General features: G+C 42.1%; 1 protein-coding gene across 16 annotated transcripts in view; it reads right to left on the minus strand.

Moving 5' to 3' along the window:
• Nucleotides 1–13,367, minus strand: part of LOC105469837 (pleckstrin homology domain containing A1) — a 55,840-nt gene extending 42,473 nt beyond the window's left edge. For 2 of the 16 annotated variants that reach the window (XM_071068986.1, XM_071068991.1), the window contains exons 1-2: nucleotides 12,492–12,898; nucleotides 11,964–12,047 (exon numbers count right to left, since the gene is read on the minus strand). The gene's annotated coding sequence lies outside the window, so the exon portion shown is untranslated. Of the gene's footprint in view, nucleotides 1–11,963; nucleotides 12,451–12,491; nucleotides 12,902–13,089; nucleotides 13,112–13,207 lie in introns of those variants that run through there. The other 14 variants (XM_071068988.1, XM_071068990.1, XM_071068985.1 and 11 more) reach the window with 13 other exon arrangements.
• Nucleotides 13,368–21,548: the final 8,181 nt, after the last annotated feature.

The following is a 21,548-nucleotide window of genomic DNA, read 5'->3' on the forward strand; positions in this document are numbered from 1 at the left end:
TACTGATACATGCTACAGCCTAGATAAACCTCGGAAAGATGCTAAATGAAAAAAGCCAGCAACAAAAAGGTACATGTTATATGATTCTATTTATATGAAAGATCCTAAATAGATAAATCCAGAGCAACAAACAGTAGATTGGTGGTTGCCAGAGGCTGAATAAAGTGGGAAATGCAGAAGAGATGCTTAATAGGTGATGAAAATGTTTTGAGAGTAGATACAGGTGATAGTTGCACAACACTGACACTGTGAAAGTATGACATGTCATTGGGTTGTACACACTAAAATGGGTAATCTTATGCTAATTTCACCTCGACTAAAAAATAAAAATAAAGGATGCTGTAATGTTACTTACTAGGCAATTTCTACAATGACTGCTCCAATACAATTTATCTTACTTCTTAGTTTAAAAGAATAGAGCAGATAAATTAGCTACTTGAAAAACTCAGTGTCTTAGAATGCTCACTCTAGAAGTCAGCTGTCATATAGGAAATCTGACTGCCTTCAGACTGCCTTGTTGTGGGAAAGCCAACTAATCCCATGAAGAAGCTGTATAAAGAGAGGTGACCAGGCCACACTCAGCTGTCCCAGCCATTCCAGCAGAGTGAGTGAAGAGGCTATATTGATCATCCAACCCAGTCAAGCCTTCAGATGACTCTCATTCCAGCTGCCATTTGACTGCAACTACGAGAGAGAAAGACCCCCAAGAGGGAACTGCCCAAATGAGTTCCTTCAACCCAGAGAAGAGTGAAAAATAATGAACTGTTATTTTAGGCTACAGAAAAGCCCTCAGGCATATACCATATAAATATAATATACAGAACATTCAAGGAATTTTATAAACAAATGTCAGAATTTTCATTGGTTTTTAGTGCTATAGATGAAATTATTACCTGAATAGCTATTTGAAAATTAAAATACGCTTTTAAATAAAATATGGGTAAAAGAAGAAATCAAAAGGGAAATCAGAAAACATTCTTAACTAAATGAAAATTTTTAACGTCAAAATTTGTAGTATGCAGCTAAAGGTGATTTTAAAGGAAAATTTATAGTCTTAAGATGTTTTTATTAGAAAAGGTCTAAAATCAATGACATAAACTCCACCTTAAAAAAGCTAGAAAAAGGTAAAGTAAACCCAAAATACAAAGGGAATAATAGATATCAGAAAAGAAGCTAATAAAACTGAAAACAAACAATGAAGAAAATTAAAACCAAAAGCTGTTTCTTTGAAAAGATCAAATTGATAAATCTATAGCTATGTGAACCAAGTGAAAGAGAGAAAGCAAATCACCAACACTAGGAAGTACAGAGGGGCTATCACTACACACCCTATAGATATTAAGTGGGTAATAAGACTTCATGCAAACAAATTTGATAATTTAGAAGTAAACAAATTATTTGAAAACACACAATTTTGAAAAAACACAATTTTGAAAAAACTGACACACGATGAAAAAGAAAATCTGAAGTACCTATTTCTACCAAAACAAATGAATTCATTACTAAAACCCCAAGAAGAAAAGTCCAAGCCTAGAATAGTTTATATGTGAATTCTACCAACCCCGTAAGGAAAAAAATAACACCAATCTTTTACAAATTCTCCTAGTAAACAGGAGGAGAGAACAGTTAATTTTCAACCAAGGTGCCAAGGCAATTTTGTAGAGAAAGGACAGTCTTTTCAACAAACAAGACTGGAATAATTGACTATCTATGAGGAAAAAAACTAACTCTAAATCGATCACTGACCCAATGTAAAAGCTAAAATGATAAAGCTTCTAGAACAAAATATAGGACAAAGTCTTCAGGACCTTAAGGGGAGACAAGTATTTCTTAGATAAGACACAAAAAGCCTTAATCATGTAATAGTTGATATATTTGAAATGTAATCAAACTTTAAAATCGCTCTTCAAAAGACACCATAAAGAAATGAAAAGACAAGCCGCCAAATGAGGAACATATTCAATATATATGTATCTAGACAACAAATGATACCCTAGAACAGGCAGGTAATTATTACAATTCAAAAAGACAACCAAATAAGAAAATGGTCAAAAAACTTGGAACACACAAGTTGACATAGAAGATATAAAAATAGTAAATAAACACACAAATAGATGTCTACCATAACTATTCAGGAAAGTGATTGCAAATAAAAACCACAAGATACTATAACATACCAACTAAAATGTCTGTGACAAACAAACAAACAAAAAAAACCCCCGACAACACTAAATGCTGTCAAAGATGTGGAATAAATCAACTATCATACATTGCTGGTGGGAATGCAAAATGACATAGCAACTTTGGAAAACAGTTTGGCAGTTTTTATAATTAAACATATCCATACAATCCAGCCATCCCACTCCTAGGTATTTATCCAAATGAATTGAAGGCTTATGTTCACATCAAATGTTGGATACAAATGTTTATAGCAGTATTAGTCATAATTGGCAAAAAAAAACAAAAAAACAAAAAAACCAAGAACAACCCAAATGTCCTTCAACTGGTGTATGAATAAACAAACCGTGGTGTATCCAATACAATAAAATATTACTTGGCAAAATAAAGGGACAAATTATTGATACATGAGCAACTAATAAATCTCAACTGTATCTTGGTATATGAAAGAAGCCAGATCAAAAAGATATGGGACATGGAACAAATCAATAGAGATGGAATACTGCTCTACAGTAAAAAGGAACTACTGACAGATCCAACAACATGAATGAATCTCAAAACGATAATACTAAGCAGAAAAAAGGCCAGAAATAGGCTGGGCACAGTGGCTCACGCCTGTAATCCCAACACTTTGGGAGGCCAAAGCAGGTGGATCACCTGAGGTCAGTTCAAGACCAGCCTGCCAACATGGAGAAACCCCGTCTCTACCAAAAATACAAAATTAGCCGGGCGTGGTGATGCATGCTCTAATCCCAGCTCCTCAGGAGGCTGAGGCAGGAGAATTGCTTGAACCTAGGAGGTGGAGGTTGCAGTGAGCCTAGATCGCACCATTGCACTCCAGCCTGGGCAACAAGAGCAAAACTCAGTCTCAAAAAAAAAAAAAAAAAAAAAGCCAGACACAAAAGGATATGGCCTTCTATAATAATTCTGTTTCCTAACAACATTTCATCTAGTGGTTTTAGTGTTATTTATTTATAGAAATAATTATATTTATATAAAATTCTGAAAACTGCAAACCAATCTATAGGGACGGAATGCAGATCAGCAGTAGTTGCTTGGAGCTGAGGGTCAAGGGAAGGACTGTAAGTGGCATGAGGATACTTCTCAGAGTTATGGAAATGTTCTGTATCTTAATGTGATTGTAGACATGGTCAAAACTCATCAAATTATACATTTTAAACAGATCCAGTTTATTGAATGTAACTTCAAGAGGTTAATTAAAAACCCAGTACCAATGTAAAAAAAAAAAAAATTTTTTTTGAGATAGGGTATCACTCTGTTGCCCAGACTGCAGTGCAGTTGCGTGATCTCGGCTCACCACAACCTCCACCTCACAGGCTCAAGCAATTCTCATGCCTCAGCCTCCCGAGTAGCTAAGATTATAGGCACCACGCCACTCCCGCCCGGCTAATTTTTGTATTTTTAGTAGAGACAGGGTTTCACCATGTTGGCCAGGCTGGTCTCTAACTTCTGACCTCAAATGATCCACCCGCCTTGGCATCCCACAGTGCTGGGATTACAGGTGTGAGCCACCACACCTGGCCCAGTAACAATTTTAAAAACTCATTTATAAATGACTACAGATAAAGTTTTTTAAAAGCTTTCCATGGCAAAAACCTCATAAGCAAAGTCAAAGCCAGTAGAAAATATCTGCAACTTATATCACAGACAAAGGGCTAATCTCCCTAACATTAAAAGAGCTTGCAAAAAATGTCAAGGGAAACATATCAAACGTTCAATAGAAAAATGAGTAAAGGACATGAACATTGTACCAAAAAAGATACTAAAATGGCCGTTAAATATATGACGAGATATTCAGTATCACTCATAATAGGAGAAAGACAAAAAACCATACCAAGATGTAGCCATTGCCAATGACATCGCAAGAATAGGAAGAACACGAGAAACTATCACAGGGATTCAAACTGCAAAATCTATATGGTAAGAAATGGCTCAGGAAAGATAACTGGTTTCTTTAAAATTAAATTCAAAAGCAGGAGAAGAAAAGGAACTGGAGGAGAAACCTATGAATTTAAAAATACTTTAAAAGACATCCGGACCAATCATGACATGTGGATTTTATTTAAATCCTGTTTCTTAAAAAAAAAAAAAAAAAAAAACCTGATATATTTAAGCAAATCGGAAATTTGAATATTGTCTGATGATATTAAGAAAACAGACACATTATCTTTGGTGTGATAACGGTATTGTGATTGTTACCAAAAAAAGGAGGAGTCCTTTTCATTTAGAGATACTTACTGATATAAAATAAAATGTTATTTATCTGGGGCCAGGCATGGTGGCTCACAATTGTAATCCCAGCACTTCGGGAGGCTGAGGTGGGAGGATTGCATGAGCTCAGGAGTTCAAGCCTACAATATGACAAGACATTATCTCCACCAAAAAAATAAAAATTAGCCAGGCATAGTGGTGTGTGCCTGCAGTCCCAGCTACTTGAGAGGCTGAGGTGAGATAATCGCTTCAGCCTGGGAGACTGAGGTTGCAGTAAGCTATGACTGTGACACTGTACTCCAGCCTGGGCAACAGAACAAGACCCTGTCTCAAAAAAAAAAAAAAAAAAAAAAAAAAGAAAGAAAGAAAAAAAAAAGAAAGAAAGAAAAGAAAAAAATGTTATCTGGGATTTGTTTCAAAATAATTTGAGAGAAGGGAACAAAGAGAGGAGGCATTGGTAGTTGGGTTGGTAGTTGCTGGGGCTAAATGATGGTGTTCATGGGATTGGTTACACTTTTCTATTTTTGTGGATGTTCACAAATCTCCATAATAGAAGTTTTTTAAATCTATACTACACAGATACACCATTTCTCATCTATTAGACTGGCAAAAATTCAGAAGCTTGACAACACACTATACTGATGAGGCTGTAAGAAAACAGAAACTTACATTGCTGACAAGAAGGCAAAATGTTAAAACCCTATCGAGTGAATCTGGTACTATTTCACAAAATCATATATACTGTTATCCTGTGATCCAGCATTCCTACTTGGTACTGTAATGTGAAACATTTTAGGTATGATAAGACTTCCAGATCATTATAATGTACATTATTGGATAATGTAAATAAGTTGATATGATTAATTATATTTAAAATAAAAGAAAACATTTATTTGTTATTAGGAACCAAGATTTTCACAGTGAGAGTAAAGAGGTACAAACACAAAACAGAAGAACAAACTGTGTACAATATGTCTGAATTAGAAATACTATGAACTACATAATTTCTGATGAAATGATAGTAACAGAAAATCACCACTTTGTAATCCCAATGTCTCACTGATTTACACAAGCATCTTCAACGAACACTAAAACCAGTAGATGAAATGCTATTAGGAAACAGAATATTCACAGTATCAAAATATCATCCCACAGTTTTGTTACTAATTGCAAACAGGAAATGTATCTTTACATTGGAGAGATCTTATAGCCCCCACCTTTACCAAATAACTTGGTATCTATTGAATCCAGAAGCTAGGTACTAATGGATACCATTTCTCTCTAAACAAACCAAGTATAGTATGAGTCCACTGACAAGAAATATCCAGAATGGGCAAATCTATAAAGATAGAAGGTAGATTACTAGTTGCCTAGGTACAGAGGAAATGAGTTGTTGTCTAAGGATGAGAGGGTACAGGGTTTCTTCGGGGGAGATACAAATATTCTAAAATTGATTGTGATGTTATCCACATAACTGTGAATGCACTAAATCATACATTTTAAATAAGTGAATTATATGTTGTGAATTATATCTCAATAAAGCTTTTTTTTAAAAAAAGAAACAATTACAAATGTATTTCATTCTAGAGTACGTTAGAAACCCTAAGGACTATTTCATCTCCCAGACCTCTATTGTTGGAGTATCCCAGAGAGTGGTCTGTGGATCTCTTTCCTATATATACTCAGTGTCTTCGTGAGCTTACTCATTCTCACAGGTCTAAATATTGATGACTTCCAGACTGTTATCTCCAGCTTTGAACACTGTTGACCTCCAGACCCAAGTATACAACTGCCTATTCTACAGTTCCACTTATCTAACAAGCCATCTCAAACTTAAACTGAGCTTCAGATATTCCCCTCAGAAACCTGATCCAGCCTTCCCTAGCTCAGTAAAGGGCCACTCCCTTCTTCCAGCTGTTCAGGCAAAATACCTTGAAGTCATACTTAAGTTTTTCTCACCCTGTGGTAGTCCGTTCTTGCATTGCTATAAAGAACTACCTGGGTAATTTATAAAGAAAAGAGGTTTAATTAGCTCATGGTTCCATAGTCTGTACAGGAGGCATGACTGGGGAGGCCTCAAGAAACTCACAATCATGGTGGAAGGTGAAGAGGGAGGAGTTACCTCTTAAATGGCAGAAGCAGGAGGAAGAAAGAGAGGAGAGAGAGGTACACACTTTTAAACAACCAGATCTCACGAGAACTCCCTCACTATCATGAGAACAGCAAGTAGGGATGTCTGTCCTGTGATCCAATCGCCTCCCACCAGGCCCCTCCTCCAACACTGCGGATTACAATCCGACAGGAGATTTGGGTGGGGACACAAATCCAAACCATATCCTATCCTATGTCCAATCCATCAGGAAATCCTGTCATCTCCATCTTCAAATTATAACCAGAATCCTACTTCTTACCACTTGCTGCCACTCTGGTCCAAGTGACCATGACCTCCCACCTGGATTATTGCTAAGGGTCTCTCCTAGATCTGGCGCTTACCACACTTCAATCTATTCTCAACACGCAGTCAAAGTGATACCATTAAAACATTTATTCAAGTGTTCATTCAATAAACACTTACACATAGTACTACTCATAAAGCACATTTCTAAATACCTAAATATTAGTTTGTTTAATCCTTGTAACAATTTTACAGATGAGAAAACCAAGACATCTGCTCAAGGTCACATGCTTAGGAGTGGCAGTGCCAGGAGTCAAACTAGAGGAGTCTGGCTCTAGAGTCACACTCCTCAATACTATGTAATACCTCACTCTGCTCAAAACTCTTCAATGCAATAGATGTCAACCTTGGCCACTTACTAGAATTACCTGAGAGTTTTAAAAATTCCTGATGCCTACGTTAAAACACTGCCTCCCCCACCACCGCCGACCAATTAAATCAGAAACTCTGGGATGTGATCGAGGCATCAGTACTTTTTTAAAGCTTTCCCGATAATTATAACATTCAGTCAAGGTTGACAACTATTGTTTCAACAGGATCCCATCTCATTCAAAGTAAAAACCTAAAAACCAAAGCCCTCATAAAGACCGCTAGGCCTCGTCTGCCCTGTTATCCCATCTCAATACCCACCTTATTCATTTGGCCGCTGGACTCACCACACAAGATTCCCACTCAAGGACTTAACTCAAAGTCACTTTCTCACTGAACACCTTCTTTTAGATCTTATCTAAAATTGCAAATCCTCCAAACCGTTCTGCCACTTCCATCTCGGTTCCCTATGTCATTCTCCTCCTTAGCATTTACTGGTATCTAACGAATGATACAGTTTCACTCATTTACCTGTTTCTTGTTTGTTTCCCCACACTGTAATGTAGGCCCCATGACAGCAGGGATTTGTTATTTACTGTTGTTTCTCCAATGCCCAAAGCAGTGGCTGTCACATGGAAGACCCTCAGTAACTATTGTTGAATGAAGTATGAAGTAACCCATAATTACTGCATCAAAGATTAACATTAAGTTTCCAGATAGAAAGTTGTTCTTCCTCATCAGACAAGAATCATTTACCAGATTTAACTGATTTATTTAAATAATGGAAGGAAAAAGGTTCAAACATTGTATTTCCATTTGAATTTATATTCTTAGTAAAAATAACATGAAGCAAAAACAGACACAATTATATTATTAACATGGCCCCCCACCCAAATTTCTCCTTCGGCTTTACTCATACTCTAAGGTATAGTTAGATCTTACAAATCAGTCATAAATTAACATAATCACAGTTAACATCTCATCAGTCAGGAACCAGGAAGCCAAAAAATAAAGCAAAACACAGAAACAGCCTCAGTGATATAAGAAAAAGCAAAGAAAAATTAAATTCTACACAGTGAGACCTCATCAGGCCATAAGACTTCACTATTATTTGTTAAAACATGTCGAGAGGGACTAGTCCCGTTCCCCACAATCACTGACAAACACAAAGCTGAGGATATATAAACAACGAGGAGCAAATATCTGTAGAGTCAGGCATGGCTCTGGCACCCTAATCAGCACCATCCTTCCACTCTGTAAGAGCAGTTGACGGAAGAGAGAGAAAGAACTAGAAGTCTTCAGGGAGAACACAGGGAAAGGAAGAAGGTCTTCACCCAAAACAGTGGCAGGGGCCTCTAACAGAAGTCACTCACCAAGATCAGAGGGGCCTAGAAGAGACTCTCATCCCATTCTCCAGTTCCACATCTACTTATGCAGCAGACTGAGAGACCGACCCCACGCGTCTACTTGAAAAGGGGGGACAAAGAGAACTGATAAAAAATGGCAGGGCACAGAAAGAAGGCAGACTTAAGTAGTCTGTATGCCACTATTTGACATCACAAGGAAGTGAGTTTCCAGTAGGTTGAATGGAAACCATAGGGTACCTGGACTGGAGTTGTTTTGCCATTATCAAAATCTCTCTCTGCAGAGAGAAAAGATCTCCACCCCAACTCACACACATTCACGTAACCAGTGGGTAAACTGACAGGATGGGAGCAAGCAGATGGGTGTGTAGGTTGGAAAAGGTTTAGCTACAGAAAATTTCATATCCAGAAACTGCAGCAGGAGTCTCCCTGCAAGATCTCACCAAAAATGCCAGTTTGGTTGCCTATTAGTGGACTGCAATGGCCTGCCACTGTTAATCAAGAGAGGACTTTAACAGCACCAGTAACAAACACTTGTCTTTTTCTACTTCTCTTCTTGACACGTTTGTATCCAAGTAGATCCCTCAAGAGGGAAAGGAAAGAGGTATCCCAGGAGCTTACCACAAGCCATCCATACCCCAAGTGCTTCAGGAAGTAAGTGGCCTGACCATGGGGTAAGGAAGGGGGAAAAAAAAAACCTTTAAATTGAATATATATGAGATTGAACTTTCAAACTGGAATAGACTGTTTGATAATAAAAAAAATAGTTTATGTATTTATTTATTTATTTTGGAGACAGGGTCTCACTCTTCTGTCACCCAGGCTGGAGTGCCACAACACAATCTCTGTTCACTGCAACCTGTCTCCCAGGCTCAAGGGATCCTCCCACAACAGCCTCCCAACTATCTGGGACTACAGGCACGTGCCACCACGCCCGGCTGATTTTTCTATTTTCTGTACAGACAAGGTTTTGTCATGTTTCCCAGGCTGGTCTCAAACTCCTGGGCTCAAGCCATCCTCCCACCTCGGCTTTCTGAAGTGCTGGGATTACAGGCATGAGCCACTGAGCCCAGCCTAGAGCTTTTTGGTAACTGTAAATGACAGAAAAGCCATCATTTACCCATGATGTTATGGGGGGTGGGGGACAGCAGGATGGGAGAGAAAGAGCCTACAAAATATAGTTAAAGGCAGTGAATAGTGAAAATTCAAACTCATGAAAACTCTTGTGTTTGTTCTCAGTAAGATTGGACTGCTGAATAACCTGATGACATATGCAACAGCATTCTCACCGTTAATAATGGGAGGGAACACCTGACATGGAAATTCTCAGGAGGGATTTACTGTATCGGGTGAGACGCTACATTAGAAGCCCTCCGAGATCATTTCCAATTCTAGTGCCCGTGATTGTCTTTTCCTTCAAGAGGTTAGATTGAATCCAGAATCTAGAGTTCAATGGTTAAACCATAAAAGGCTAGGCTGCCTAAAGGACTAAAAACCACAACTTTCTGGAGAATAAAGCTATCAGACTGACAAGCCTGATAAAAGTTCCATGTAGGAAACAATATTTTGCTCTAAAACTTATTTAACTTAAAAAAAATCCTAAATGACTAATTTTCTGTTATATCTAACAGAAATTCCAGTTCAAAGAAAGCTTATAAAATCCCCAAAGCCCCATCTTCCTGAATAAGATCAAGTCAACTAATTAAAAGGTTTACTAAAATAAATAGCAAACATATGTTTGCTTAAGCATCTAGGAATCACAAACTCACATATCCCCTATTAGACAGTACCCACAAGAAAAAAAGTTACTTAGGGTCAAATGGTTTAATATTGCTCAGTAAGTGTAAGAGAGTTCCAGTGCTGTAACAACAGGATGCTTTATGTTTACATAAAAATATCCCATATTTTTATGTTTCTAAAAATAATTAAGCATTATAGACAATCATCTAAAGCTACCAAGTTTTCTGCCCTTTCTGAAAGCATTCCTTTCAGATACATGTCAATAAATTCTTAAATGCTGGGTATGTACTCACGAATGGTCAAAAAACCTAAAACCAAATCTTAATATTTACCTCCTACTGAAGTCATTTTATTGTATCATTGTAGATCTAAAATAAGATTTTTTAAACTTCAAATTTAAATTTTAATATTACCAAAAGTAAATTGCTCCAAAATGAGAAAATTAATTATTTGTATAGTACCTTAGCTCGCAGTTGGCATCAAATAGGAAATACTTTAAGGCAGTTAGTGCTATCAAACCGAATATTTTCTAATAAAAGCAGTGTTACTATTGTCACAAATAATTACTACAATATATTCAGAAAACTATCTTCCTCATTCTCAAATAAGTTAAACAATAACGACTTGACATCAAGCAATATGTCAATATCAAAGTATGACTTAAATTATGCTAATAAATTATTTCTTAGATTTCATTCTGGGTTACAAATTATCACACAATTAAAATAACTTTGGGATTTGCAGCATGACTAATAATAATAATAAAGAACTTCCAGGCTTAAGTCAAAAAGTCACTTTGTTTAATTAAATCTCCATTAAATGATTTTTTTTTTTTGGGGGGGGGAAGTCCCCATAAAAATGTAAAATGTTTCCACCTTTCCCAAGTATGTTCCTAGGAGTCGTCAATATTGTCATACCCTATATGCTAGCAACCAATACTTGAATACTGCCCACAATGACTTTTTAAAGAAAAGAATCCAATGCTATTCTTAACATCCTTAAACACTTCTAAAAAGGTCCTTCCGGTTTATGAACTCATGGCAATTTCCTCACAATTGTATACTTATCCTGTTTCACTGTCTCTCCTAGTCTATGACAAACTCAAATTTACACACCATCTTTCCTATTCTGTTACACTGCTAAAACTGGGGAGAAAAAAAGATACAAACCTGCTACTTTCCCCCCTACCAAAGCGACAATGAACATACTAATTAACAAGATAAAGACTGGAAGCTCTGCGCGCGCCCGCGCGGTGTGTGTACACACATATATTTACATAATATATATATTCTTAATGTCACTAAATTCAGTCATATACCTTGATACAGGTATACGCTACAAGAGAAAACTGTCAGTGGATACAGTGTAAGGTTTACGGCACCATAAAATAAATTAACTACTTTATTAATTCAAATTCTGTCAAACTTACTCTTGTTTAAATGTGTCAGTACTCTAAAATGCAATTTTCCTTGGGAAAATTGGCCAAGATAAAAAAACACTTAAACTAACTCCACTGGGGGAAATATTTCTTTTGTCATACGTGTGTCAACATGAAAAAATAAGAGCATGAAAAGTAAACAAGCATTGTGGTCAGAAAAAATCTTCTTATTTTAATATAACGGGTCTTCAAGTTCTTCAGATTGTGAAGAAAAACATAGTTTCACAAAAAATCATATAACTCTTACCCAAACTTTGCTGTAAATGGTTTCAGTGGCATCTGAGTATGCAAGCTGAGTACTTGGGGAAACTAAGCAGATTGATCAGGAGTTCTAAGATAAAAGACAATGGTGTAAACCTCATAGTGCGCTACTTGTTCCAGTCATTAAACACACAGGAAATAAGATTTTCTATTTAGAAAACTAACTCTCAAGGGGCAGTGACTTCATTAAGACAAAGAAAATCTTATTAAAACAGTCAACGATCAATTGTAAAATAAGAAAACAAGTATTGCAGAACTGGAAGGTGAAACAGACGAAGAAAATGCAGAAACTGCCTGGATATTTGTTCCTTGAATCTCTTCTTGTACTGCCCCCAAAGACAGCAAAGGAGTTTCATTATTTATATGCCCAGACCACGGTAGATGCTCTGCTCGGGGGCACAGCCTCACTAGAATTCTACCAAAGGCAGTAAACACTATAAGCAACAAGACCGCTTTCATTATGACACACTTTCCCATCTTTCCAGGAGGTCAATAGAAAGCATCTGAAACAAACCACAAACCACTCAGGACGGCCCCAAAGCTCTGCGGTTGGCAGTTGGCCTCGGCGTCGAAAGACCTGGCTCTGGTCGCCTCCCCGGTGCCACCTGCTTGACCTTGGGCAAGTCGTTTTCAACGCTGCCTCTGGCCACCTGCCCCGAAGGTGCGGAGGTACACCGCGGACACCGCCCGACTTCAGGGCCCAGGGCGGAGCCGGCTTCGGCCTCGGCAAGTCCTGAAGCCAAAACGCATTAAACACCAGGAAAGGATGCCCGGGGCCGCGCGCCCCGCGGGCACAGCCCTGGAGGGAGCCGCTCCGACCGGCGCCACCGGGAATCCCCGGGCAGCTGCGCGCACCGCGCCCCAAGCGGGATTTCTCGGGGGGCGGAGACGCCGAGGAGCTCTTTGGCCCCGCGACCGCCGCGGGCCTCCCGCCCTGCCCCGCCGGGCGCCGCCGAGGGCTGACGTCGGGAAAACAATCGGGGACCCACGGGAAGAAGACGCCGCCCCCTCCCGCGGCCCCGAGCCAGGGCAGGTGAACCCGCCCGGCGGCCTCCAGGTGCTGCGGCGCGCGGGGCGGACGTGCGCTGAGGGGGCGCCGGACCCGCACTCACCCGCGCCCCCGGCCCCTCGGCGGACGCCTCCCCGCTCGCCTCAGCGGGAACCGCGCTCCGGCGGCCCCGTCCCCCACCCCTGCTCCAGCGCGGCCGCGTTCCTTAAGCCAAACTTTACCGCGGCCTCGGCCCGGAGCACCCGCGCCGCCGCGGCCCCGGCTGCCACAGAGGCTTGACTGCCCGAAGCGGCGTCCACGACGGCCAGCTCGCGCACTGCGCACGCGTCCCCACGCTGCCTCAGCCCTCAGACGGCGGCTGAGATTCCGGAGCCGGCGCTCCCAGCCCGCAGAGACTACGAGTCCCGGCAGGCCCCGCGCGGGTCCCGGCGGCGTGGCGGGCCGGGTGGCTGGTGTCTTCCTGGTTCCAGCGGCGGCGGCCTCGGCGCGCCGGGGAGGGTTGCGCACTGAGCTCTGGGCCGCCGCGCCGCGGTGCTTCCTGGTATTCGTAGTTTTTGAGCACCACCGGGCTTGGCTCGGAGGTGGAACTCCGGGTTCTCTGATGTCATCGCCTAGAGCTGCAAGGAACAGGGATCTTTAAAAATAGGCTTCGTTAGTTTGCAGATAATTTGTTTGCAAGCTGTCCCATAATCGGTCCAAGTGGCACAAATGTACAGGCTGCGGTACGACCTGGAGAAAAACGCTTTACACCTCTGCGCGCCAATTTTTCGCTCTTCTCTCTCCCTGCAAATGTAGCTCCACCGCCTACTTACAATGGTGTTAATAGTACAAGAGGATGGGAGAGACTTAAAGAAGAATTAGTCGAAATTCTTTCAGCAAGGGTGGAGCATGAATATGTATTCTGGTAAATATTCCTTGAGTGTTTAACAATTTCGCGAGCACTTATTGTGTGCCAAGTACGCGATAGGCAACCCGGCATTCATCTGAGAAAGAGACACTGTCGCTGCCCTCATGGAGCCTGCAGCCTGGGGGGAACTCGTCCGCAAACTAGCATAGTCGTTCCAGATTTTAATAGAATGGCCAGACTGAGAAAGTTCAAGAGACAGTAGCGGTGGGGGGAGGGGGGAGGCTCTTCAGAGAGAGTGGCAAGGAAAGTTCTCTGAGGATGTGATATATGAGCTGAAACCTGAAGAATGAGAAATATTCAGACATGCAAAGAACTGGGAAAGAATTACATGCCACGCCTTTCACAGCGCATGCCACTCTAGGCTCTTAATAAATGTTATTTTTGTGTGCTTTTTCCTTTCCTCTCCCTGCACAACCCTAGATCACATCCTATCCCCTTCAAACCCTTTAAAAAATCTTTATCAGCATCTTTTAGAACATCCTTCCTATGTGAAAATGTACATGAAACAAATGTCCAGTGGTAAGACAAGCTGTACAGCTGCTAGGACAGAAGACACAACCCTGGTGACAGGCTGGAATCTGACTACTTTGCCACTTCTTTATTTGCGAACTAGGTTAGAAGTCTGGGCTCTCAGCCTGGCCTCCTGACTTGTTTCTCTTCATAGGACATCATATAGGATTTTGAGTTTGTCTTTATTAAAATCTTAGAGGAAGCCTACCTGTTATCTGAATCAGAGGTGTAGTGAACAGCCCCAGAATTTCCTGTGTAGACTTACCTATGTGACTTTATGCAGAGAGTGACACTTTGCCCTTCTGACCCTCAGTGACCTCAACTGTAAATAAGTGTCATCCACCCTGCCTGCCTTACAGAATGTTTTCAGAGTCTGATAAATTGAGGGAGGTGAAAATATCTTGCAGACTGCATAGAACGGCTCTCTGACTGCCTCTTTCAGACTTAGCATTTTCAATTGCCTTTCATTCAATGTGATATTTTGATTATCTTTTGGGAAACCTTAGCTATGCAGCCTTGTTGACATCTGTCCATTTTGGGGGACTCATCTGTATAATGGTTGAAAGGGTTGGGCCTCACTGTAGTTTATAAAGTAGCCAGAGCAGATTGTTTCCTTTGGTCTACACAGTGGGTTTTTGCTGATTTAACTGAATGTGTGGTTAACATTTAAAAACAAAAATCTAGGTGTCACCTGTCTTATCCCTCTAATCATTTGAGTCTGCCTTCCCTGGCTAGAATGTCTAGAAGGAGTCTCTAGCTTCTCAGTGCTAGAATCCTAGAAGATTCCAGATTAGAAATTTGTTTATTTGAAATTCAAAGTCAAATTCACATCTTTTATTTGATCTGAAAATACTGGTCGTGAGAATAGAACACTTAGGCCAACAGCCTCTGACCCTGACCAGGCTGGACCCACCAGATCTCTCTCTTGAATGTTGTTTGACATCATTGATGAGTGGTTTGAAATTGTTCCTTTGGCCAATGTGGTGGCTCTCGCTTGTAATCCCAGCACTTTGGGAGACTAAGGTGGGCAGATCACTTGAGGTCAGGAGTTTGAGACCAGCCTGGCTAACATGGTGAAACCCCCTCTACTTAGCTAGGCATGGTAGTGGGCACCTGTAGTCCAGCTACTCAGGAGGCTGAGGCAGGAGAATCAATTGAACCCACATGATGGAGGTTGCAGTGAGCTGAGATCGTGCCACTGTACTCCAGCCTGGGGGACAGAATGGGACTCGAGAAAAAAAAATTGTTCCTTTGTTCTTTTCGCATAACAAGCCCCCAAATTTTTTTGTCATTGGGAGCCATATTTACATACAGTGAAGAAAGCCAGAAAAGTAACTCAGTTTGCCCGAAGACACACAACAAGATAGTATAGCCAGAAACTGATAGCTCCCAATCAGCCAATAAATACAGAGACCAAAAAAAAAAAAAAAAGCTCTCTGCTTTTCTTCTATCTTTTTTTTTTTTTTTTTTTTTTTTTTTTTTGGATGCAGAGGTTTATTACATAACAGTGCTTTCAGTGTTATTTAAAAAAAAAAAATAGTATGGGGAAATTACAGTCTGGGAGCAAACCAAGAACACTCCGGACACACTGAAGGCACTGAGGAATGCTGGAATATTCCATTGCTACTTTTCATCTGAAGAAAAAGGAGGAGTCTGAATTCAAGGATCTACAGTTTAGCTGTTTACTTTTTTTTTGGTGGGGGGGACAGTCTCACTCTGTTGCCAAGGCTAGAGTGTGGTGGCACAATCCCAGCTCACTGCAACCTCCACCTCCTGGATTCAAGTGATTCACCTGCCTCAGCCTCCCAGGTAGCTGGGATTACAGGTGCCTGCCACCATGACAGGCTAATTTTTGTATTTTTAGTAGAGTCGGGGTTTCGCCATGTTGCTCAGGCTGGTCTCAAACTCCTGACCTCAAGTGATCTACCCCCTCCTCAGCCTCCCAAAGTTCTGGGATTACAGGCGTGAGCCACCACGCCCGGCCTACAGTTTACCTTTAAAGTATCACTGTCATCATTATCATCATGCTTTGCACGTATGAAGTACTTTGATGTTTCATTCAAAAATAGCTCTCGATCCCCTTCCATATGCTTAGTGGTGGGCTCTGGGTCTTCCAGAAAGATGTCAGCCCCTCTGACAACACAAAAGCAGTGAACAGAGGCACGTAGAAAGTTCCTGAATGCTAGTCACCTCTCTAATATTTGACATCTGCAGCATTTCCTGCATTATCTTTTTCCCCTTAGCAATGGTCACTTTCCTACATATTATACAAGTATTTTTATATATATATTTTCTGCATATCCCTCCAAACTGTAACCTCCACGTGGACAGGGATTTTACGTTTTGTCCCTGCTTGTATCCTTAGTGCCTAGAACAGAAGTATGTGTTGAATGATGAATGCCACAGCCCCCTTTATGGACAGAGCCAGCATCAGAAGCCAAGCAAAAGGAGTACCTCCAGAAGCAAACCTCTGTTCTAACCAGAAATCAGAACCAAGATAGAACAAGAATTAAACATGAACTGAACACTCTCTGAACCCAGCTTTGTTCTTTTTGTGTCCCCTCCAGAAACTGGGTAGCAGAGAGTTAAAAACGGCTCTTCCCTATTTTTTAGTGTAAAAATGGCACAAGAACTCCAGGCTGGGAGTCAGTGGGGTTGCTCCTATGGGTGAAGAGTCGGAGCTGGCTCTCTGACCCTGCCACACAACTGGCACCGACCAAGTGAGGGGAAGCGTGATTCTCAGTAATCACCTCAAGCAGGCACAGATTAAGTGACCTGCCCAGATTACCAATCAGGTGACTGGAGTCTCCTTCTGGAGCTAATTGTTGCATCCCAGGACTGGGGCACAATCCTCCTTCAGGAAGGTGCCACAAAAGACCATCCATATTTTATGCTTACCAAGGTGCAAGAATAGGATTTCTGAATAAGTCAGCAACAAGCTCAAATTCCAGGCCCACAAAGGGAAAAAAAAAAAAAAAAAAAGGCATCCGGGGAGATGCTTGCCTCCAAGACTCGTAGAGAGCAGAACTACGTCTTTCCTGCCTTAGGATTATCAGACAAGGAAGGGAGCCCAACACTGAACATCTAGATTGGACAGGATCTAAACTCGATGAATGCCACTGGAGTTCTAAAGGTCCCCAGCAACCCTATGATCTCTGGGGGTGTGGTGGGTTCCAACTGCATCTGCACCCTAGTTAGGTCATACATTAATTACCCTGACCACATGTGGCAGACCTGGAATGGTGGTAAGCCCTAAAATTGCAGAGCACAGGATGCTTGCTGACATCCAAACATGTGGACTCTTGCTCCAATGTGGTGTGAAAACTTGAAAAACAAGATTTTCTGAAATCAAGATGATCATCCAGGGCCACACTTGGGTTGCTAATGGCAGCACTGAAGTAGAGAGCATTCTAGAAGGGGAAGACTCCTTACAAACAAAGCTGGGAGAGAGGATCTGGGAGCAAGTCCGTCTTGGGCTTCACAAGCTCCTTAGCCTGTGGGAATTGTACCTTAGGCCCCTTCCCCTCACCAGGCAGGGCACGGTGGCTCATGCCTGTAATCCCAGCACTTTGAGAGCGAGATGCAGGCGGATCACAAGGTAAGGAGTTCGAGACCATCCTGGCCAATATGATGAAACCCCGTCTCTACTAAAAATCCAAAAATTAGCTGGGTGTGGTGTCGGGCACCTGTAATCCCAGCTACTCAGGAGGCTGAAGCAGGAGAATCGTTTGAACCTGGGAGGCGGAGGTTGCAGTGAGCCGAGATCGCCTCACTGCAGCACTCCAGCCTGGGCACCAGAGTGAAACTTTGTCAAAAAAAAAAAAAGAGGAAGAGAACATAAGAGTCACTGCTTCCACCAGGTGAGCCTGGATGTCATGGGCCCCAGCCCTGGAAAGGAAAGTAAGAAGGTGGGGCCCTGGAGTCCATCTGCCCTCACTAGCTGGGTGACCTTGAACACGTTACCTGATTTCTCTGGCGATAGTTCCCACTTCACAGCCCCATCATTAGTCCTAAATAAAATAATGCAGTAAAGATCTGGCACATATTAGTGGCTCCATCAGTGTCAGCGATTCTATGATTTAGTTTGGCCCGATTCCCTGAACCCACTTGACCAAGGCAATAATACATTCAGAGTCTCTTACATGGGCAGTGGGTAGATTCTAAAATTACTTTGATTGCTATGGTCCTTGTTCATATGAGAGTGACTGGGATGGGATTGTGGTGTAGGATCTAGCGGAATTTGGTGCAATGCAATGTGGATATGGTGCTGGGGACGTAGCAGAGGCCTGACTTGAAAGGGCTCAGGCCACCAAGCTAAGGGGGCATTTGAATTTGTTTCCCCACAAATCGAAGACTTTTGAAAAGCACTCCCAATGATTCTAATGTGCAGTAGATGTTTGGTTGTGCACCCGACCCCCAGTCTCTCCTGGCCACAAAAATAAATAAGTATAAACGAATTGACGTGGGAAGACTAGAGCAGGGCTGCGATGACGTCATCATTTCTCATCTTGTCTGGCTCCTTCAGAAACATTTCACTTTCATCTAAAAGCCTCCAGCTTACCCTCCTCCCCCTACAACCTACCTGCCCTTAGACTAACAGCAGGGGCAGCTTTAGAGATAGCATGCCTTCCCTGACCCCCTGGCATGTAAGTACATCTTTGTTCCTGACTGGCATTTAATAACAGTACTTTATGGTGAAACAAAAGCTGTAATCAGAGCCCAACAATGGAAGCTGCAGTCAGTGCTGAACAATACTCAGAATTCCTATGGTGATCCCCCCCATCCGCAGCTGTGAGAACCAGAAGTCACAAGCACGAATTCCATTCACAATTATTCGCCCAGTCCCACTGCGACATATGCGAACCACGGCTTTCCTGACTCCTTGGCGCGGCTTTCGAGGGGCTGAGAAGGGATGCCAAGCCTGGGCCCCAGCCAAGGGCAGCCAGTGCAGGTGTGCACGTGGGGCTGACTCTGAGAAGCCACTGCAGTGGCACAGTGACAGAGCCAGACTGCTCCCACGCTGGAGACTCCAGCAGCCATCTCTGCACCAGCACTTCATGCAAAACTTCCTTCACACAAAAGAAAGCTTTCTACCTATTTCCTTATCTGAAACTGCAGTCTGTACATTCTAGGATAAGCCCAGCCGCAGACTTCTCCTGCACCAAGTCCTGGACCCTTGGGGAAAGAGGGTCTTTAACAGGGACTGCTTTCATAGTTGTCATGCACGTTAGAATCTGCTTCACATTAGAACCATTGGGAGTGCTTTAAAAAAAGTTTGTTTGTTTTTTTTGAGAGTGCAGTGGCGCGATCTCCGCTCACTGCAAGCTCCGCCTCCCGGGTTCACGCCATTCTCCTGCCTCAGCCTCCTGAGAAGCTGGGACTACAGGCGCCCGCCACTGTGCCCGGCTCATTTTTTTTGTATTTTTAGTAGAGACGGGATTTCACCGTGGTTGCCAGGATGGTCTCCATCTCCTGACTTCGTGATCTACCCGCCTCGGCCTCCCAAAGTGCTGGGATTACAGGCCTGAGCCACCGCGGCCGGCCAAAAAAATTCTTAAGACCTTACCCCAGACCAATCTGAATCTCTGGTCACGAGGGACTGGGATTACTATTATTTTTTCCTTCTTTTCTTTTTGCTTTGTTTTGAGGTATAACTTATATATAGTAAAGTCTACAGCTCTTAAGTATAAAGCTCAATCAACTGTGTGTGTCCATCGTCCAGGGGAAGATACAGTTCCAACACCCCAGAAGGCTTCCTCTAGCTCTAGCAGCCAGAGGTAACCACTATTCTGATTTCTATCTACATGGATTAGTTCTGTCTGTTCTTGAACTTCATATAACTGTCATTACACAGTATGTATTATACTCTTTCGGGTCTAACTTCTTTTGCTCAACATTGTGTCTATAAAATTTATCTTCATCAATGTGTGTTGTATTGCTGTGTTATATTCTCTTTTGCACACAAAGCACAATTTGTCTATTTTCCAGTTGACGGACATTTGAATTTCCAGTTTTGGGCTATTATGAATAAAGCTGCTATGAACGTTTTTATGCAAGTCTTTGGTGGACAATTGTACTCTTTTCTCTTGGATATTGGGTGGAGTCACTGGGTTATATAGTAAGAGTACATTTAGCTTTGTAAGAAGCAGTGAAACTGTTTTCCAGATTGGTCCACCAGTTTTACTCCAACCAGCAGTGTATGAGAGTTCCAGTTGTTCCATATTCTCGCCAGCTCTTGATACTGTCAACCTTTTTATTTTAACCTTTCTAGTAGATGTGTAATGGAATCTTATTGTGGCATCAGTTGTTTTAAAAGACCTTCAGATGATTCTAATGCACAGCCAGGGCTGGGACCCAAGGATCTTATCTGCCTCAGTTTACAGACAGGAAACTGAAGACAAGAGGAGAAAGAGTCAAAGTCAAACTCAGAGCTCCCCACTCCTGGTCCAGGAATCATCCCATGATACCTCTCCCTGGATGCTTAGTATTTGTCTGCCTTCCTGTCAGAACAAGGACAGATCTGGGCCAGAAACCGGGCATGACTTAAGCATCTTAGCACCACTGAGAGGGAGAAGGAATTGGCAAAGCCCCTCAAGTTGGCTCCAGGGAAAGCATGTATGTGGTCTGAAGCACCACAACCCAAAAGCAGAGAAACTCCAAGCTGCTGTCAGTACCTGGAGAAGCCTTGAAGACAGCAGTCAGCATCCTAAGGGCAGCACCTGGCAAAGCCGAGCCCCTTATGAGTTCTCATCTCAGTCCTGCCAGCTCCTAGTCACCCAAACAGAAGCCTGATCACCACCTTTGATTCCTTCCCATCTTCCTTCCCCATGTCCAGTGAGAGACCAAGTCCTGCCAATTCTGACTCCTAAACATCTTTTGAACCCATCAATCCTCTCTGTCTCACTGTTCCTAACCTAGTCCAGGTCCTCCCATCTGTGCCTGGACTCCTGACCAGCCTCTTTCCAGAACAATCATTTTCCCATACAAACCTGACAGCACCATCATCTTGCTTAAAAGCCTTCAGTGGCTCCCAGTTGCCTCGGAATAAAATCCAAGCTTCTCGCCACAACTCTCCCTGGGCCTCTAAGCCTTCAGACACTTTGTTTCAGTCTAACCCAACTGCCTGGGGCTCCCCACACCCCAGC

Source organism: Macaca nemestrina, chromosome 9 (genome assembly GCF_043159975.1).
Source record: "Macaca nemestrina isolate mMacNem1 chromosome 9, mMacNem.hap1, whole genome shotgun sequence".
Taxonomy (NCBI): Eukaryota; Metazoa; Chordata; class Mammalia; order Primates; family Cercopithecidae; genus Macaca; species Macaca nemestrina.